Here is a 4,984-nt window from a genome sequence, read left to right on the forward strand (position 1 = left end):
TGGTTCAACACGCGAGCTCACATGAGTTCAAAGCAGTTATCAATAAATAAAAAGGGAGTGCTAAGACATCTAGACAAGAATAATTAGGGGAAAAGAGAAGAAAAACGGAGCTCTAAGGTCTGTTAGGTTTCCTCTGTTCTTCAAAAAGTTCAAATGGGTCTTGGATTTGTTCCTTGGTGGTTTTTTTTTATTTTAATAAAACTCTTGTGGTAAGACTGCTATTGTTTTGTAGAAAAGAATTTGGTTATAACTTAAAGCACAGGAAAACAAAACCTACAGGAAAACACTCAAACTACTCTAAAAGTCTTTCCACTGGAATTTCTTCAGCTTTCCCTTTTGCTCATTAGAGCTGCTCACTTTGGTATACACCAAAAGCATGCCCTGCTACAACACTGCAAGTGGTCATTCTGCATATGAATAACGTCAGAATACCCCTTCTAAGAAGTTATTACTCAGTAAACAGTGTTATACAGTTCCTGAATGTTTCTGGAGAAGCTGTCTATGTGTGTGTATGTGTAGTGATTGACAATGGTGCTATTTTGTGTGGTACTTTTAATTATTTTTAAGAGTCTAGCAAGATTTTTAACTGGCAATGCTTGGTCCTGGGCAACAGTCAGTAAAAAGGAGGATGGAAGAACAACCTGGGGTAGAACTGAAGACTGCAGTTACAGAATATGCAATCTGCTAGGCCTGCATGATTGTGTGTTGAGTTTTCTGCAGGTTTTTTGTCTCCTGTCAAACACAGACTTAAAATGATAGATATTTTCTCTGGCTGCTTGAGGTAGAGCAGCAACTGGAAATGCCTGCAGCTGGAGGCACTGTTGTGACTGGTGCACTCTGATCCCTTAACCAAACTAGTGGCAGCTTAGTACAGGCTCCAAAGGAGGTAAATGCCTAGGCCATTAATAGGGCAAGAACTCCTCCAGTTTCAATCTGTTCTCTGAAAACCCACAAAAAGGAGCAGAGTGACACAGTGAGCATTGATGCATATGAGCTTGAAACACCAATCACACACATGAATAGCAGATGGCTTTTCCAAGACTCATTTATCAAGGAACAAAGAAAGTTGTGTGTATAGGACTTTCATGCATATCTTTGTAATTTGACTATGAGCCAACTACTTTATTCAATAAATAGGACAGCCTCTGTAAGCAGCCTTCCTTGAGCTCTCCCTAGCAGGCAGTGTGGCTGCATGGTGGTGATCTCCTTTTGATCTGGGACACCTCTCAAGGTTGCTTCTCAAGGCAGAGACACCTTTTGACAACAGCAGATCTTTGGTAAGCAACTGATGTCACTCATAACCTTGCAGTAACTTTGATTTGGGACTTGGTAACTTCGATTTTGTCTTGGTAGTTTTGAATCATTGCTCAAATGATTGTGCTGTACAGAAGTAGAGTGAACCTTGCCATCAAACCTTGCTAAGTCACACTTCTACAATACCTTATTAAAGCCACCTTTTCTAATACCTTTGACAGTGGTTCTTTAAGTAATCTAAATCAATCATTTGTGACACATCTAGTCACAGTGACCACCTGCATATTGTTTGCTGCCTTTTGCTGTCTCCTTCCAAGAAGAAATCCTTCATAAAAGTTGCTGTTAGGTCTGATTACTTTATGATGTTGCAATTCCCCTAAATTTGTTGGACTGGTTATTCATTTCTCACTGACGTTTAGCATAGCTTGTCCCTTTTGACGGGACAGGTTAGAGCACTAAAGCAACATTGCTGGTGCTGTAAGGTTTTCCACTCATTGGACTGTCCCTTTGAGAGACTTTCTCAGTCTAAACCATTTTCAGACCTGGACAACAACATTTGATCATAATTCCTTTTGTTGTGATTGGTGGGGATTTTTTGTAAGACTGAGGTCTCATATCAAGAGAAAATCAAATTTGTTGGCTGCAGAAGTTCTCTACCCTGTATCCTCAGCTGCATAGGCTGATCCCCAGGCCCTGGCACATTCTTCTGGTATTTGTTTTCTGGTTTAGAGTGAGAACAAACAAGACAGCAGTAAACCAGACACATGCCCTGGGCAGAAAATGCAGAGAGCTCCACTAGGTGCTGGCTTGGGGAAAGCTACCTAGAAGCCAGACACCTACATATGCCATTGTTTTTTCCAGTGTCTCAGCAGGAGTCTGACAGTGAATAGGTTAATAAGTTGGGGAAAGAGAAAATAAACCCAAATGAGCTCCTGAATCATCCCTCTGCGTGGGGATGCCATTAGACAAGCCTGTTGTTCCCTTCTCAGACATGCTGTTCTTGCCTTTCTTCTATTTGTCTGAAACCACCTACATTGCAAAGGTTGTCAAGATTGTGTAATGCAGCAACCTACATTCACCAGGCAGTGAGCATGAAAAGGGGAGAAAGAGGAATCATATGTTTTCTGCTTGGCAGCCATCCCATGCACAATGGTTATATCCGCACAGTACATGCCCAAGTGGCTCCAAATCAGATGGTTAACAAATAGCAAGAACATAAGGAGCAGGTTTCTTCTCTGTTCTTTTTCTTAATAACTTTAACACCACAGTTCAGGCTGTTGGAGTAAATCAGCACTCTCAAGAACATATTGTAAATAGCTGTCAACAGGGTGCAAGTGGCAATGATACCATTCTCATGCTCAGCTGTAAAATTTCTTTTGTTTATTTTCCACATGTAAGGTTACAATGTGGATGAAGATTTTTATAATGCACGGCAAGATTGGTTCCAGCCTGCCCTGTGTAACTGTGAAGACAATCTCTTACACCGGCATGAACCCGATGAAGTCCAACAAAGTATTTTGGATTTACTGTGCCACTAGACCTTCGCAATACCTGTCACCATTTTTTTTTCTTGTAATCATTGTTTTTGTCTAATTTTCAAGAAAATAAAATTATGGACATGAGAAACCTATTTTATACTGCAGAAATAACAATAAATCCAGGTTTTCTTCGGCTTCTAAATTAATTGCTTTCTAATGAAAAATTATTAGATCACTTACTTATAAAATTGTTCCTGTTTATTATTTTGTCTTCAACTCTAAGATGAATACAAGTTTAAACTTAAACTTTTAAAACATAAAGTACTAAAATTTCAGAGTTGTTATAGAGGCTTCATCTCCTAAATCATGTATATTTCCAACCAACAGCTTGAGTTTTGATTCTGTGTGCGAGCATAATGTATATGCAGGAGTATGACACATCTCTGCGTGGTCAGTCTGGTTGTGTACAGTGATTGAGCTCACTGAAAAGCTCCATGCTGCTCTGAGTCTCTTCCAGTTTGAGTTTGTGCTAGGAAATACTCAGAGCAATACACCCGGCTTTTCCAATTATTAGCCTAGGCAGAGAGTATATTGAAAAACCTAGCTGGATTTGCGGAAATGACTGATTTTCATGCAAAGTCTGCTTTCAGGATTAAATCAAATTAGAAACAGAATGCCTGATTCTGGTTATGTCTTGATTTACTTCACTCTAAGTAAACAGAAATATTCTGGAGTCACACTGGAAAAAAACCTGGAGCCTGAAATGTCCCACATGTGGGAGAGAAGGTCCCAGGAGGGGTGTGAGAGGTTTCTGCCAAGAACAGAAATAAAAGACAAGATAGTTTTGGGTGGGTCTGATACTGGTTCTAAACCTGGGAAACAGATTCTCCTTGGGTGAAAATCATCACAAAACAACTTAGAACAGCAGGGAACATACCCTAAATTGAGTGAAGAAGACCAAGATCAAAATTATATTTCTACAGTAACATCTGAATACGTGCAGGATCAATGTAGCTAAAGCAAAGTATCAGAATTTGATCATTAAATCAGATACAAATCAAGGTGTTCTGCAAGGGCGGGAGCTAAGATGAAGGAAGTTTCTGCAAGGGAAAGAGTGACTGTCCTTGTAAGAGCAGATCATTTGGATCCCTTTGCATAGGATGGCATTTTCAGGAATGCACTGAATGTGATTCCACACAGGATTAAGAAAAAATACCCAAAGAAGTTGATTCCCCTATGCCCCCACCCCCCACCCCCCCCTCCCCCAGTGGCTGGAATCACTGATGAGTTCTGTGCCACACTGAGCAGGGTGGGTGGGGGACAAATTGTCATAAACTGACGGACAGACCCACACGGTGCCAGATCCTTACATCTCCATCATATAATGACTGCACTACTCCTTTAGCATGCATGCACAAGGGTGGAATGTAGAAGTGCTCAGGCATCACAAGAATGCTAACACATGCCTGTGCAGATGATGATCCCTGCTCCCTAGCAAGGGACAATCAGACGTTTTCATAGCAAATTCAGTTAACCATTTTTGCATAGACAGATCTAGACTTTGATTCTTATATTTCAGTAGTATTTTTTCTCAAGTGCGTATATTTTTCATTATTTCTCATGTTTGCTTCATATTTGCCTTTATTCAGTTAAGAAAAATAAGGTTAATCAGATAAATCACTCTTATAAATCAGGTTTAATATCATTTGCTGTTTTTTACAAAATACATAGTAAAAATTATCTTTTGATAACACATTCATCTGAAAGATACTTCAACAATCTTTATGTTCTGTAAACCTTTATTTTACTGATTTGGGCAGCAGAAAAATTTGGACTTCAACTACCTTCTTGGTAACTTTAAACTCTTTTATTGTCACTAGCAAATGCCACACTCCTAAAGCTGCTTTAATGCACTAATATAGAATCAACTCACAGACTCTGAAGACATTTTTCTTTTCTATTCAATCCCCCATGGCCAGCTGTAACATAGATTGTCTTTCCATCTTATTTGCCAACCTCTCTCACTAAACCAGATACATGGAGAGATCAATCACACAAAAAATTCTCTGCATGTTAGCACTAGTAATTTGCCCTTGTAATCTACTAAGCATACAGCCCTCAGTCTCTGGTGTGTCTCATCATTTTCACAGGCTTCATAAAATGCAATGGCACCAAAAGATAAGATCTGAAGCACTTTGCAGTTGCAAGACAGATCACATCCTATTAGAAAATGAAGTTGGAGCTAAGCACTT

General features: G+C 39.5%; 1 long non-coding RNA gene across 1 annotated transcript; it reads left to right on the forward strand.

The window, feature by feature from the left end:
- The first annotated feature begins 941 nt into the window (after positions 1-941).
- Positions 942-2,880, forward strand: LOC133280793 (uncharacterized). Its single transcript, XR_009747288.1, has 2 exons — positions 942-1,277; positions 2,653-2,880. It is a non-coding gene; the product is annotated as an uncharacterized LOC133280793 (long non-coding RNA).
- The last annotated feature ends 2,104 nt before the right edge of the window (positions 2,881-4,984 follow it).

This window comes from Pezoporus flaviventris, unplaced genomic scaffold, assembly GCF_033815535.1.
Source record: "Pezoporus flaviventris isolate CSIRO_AGI_PZ_B2104156 unplaced genomic scaffold, CSIRO_AGI_Pfla_v1 ptg000090l, whole genome shotgun sequence".
In the NCBI taxonomy this organism is placed as follows: domain Eukaryota; kingdom Metazoa; phylum Chordata; class Aves; order Psittaciformes; family Psittacidae; genus Pezoporus; species Pezoporus flaviventris.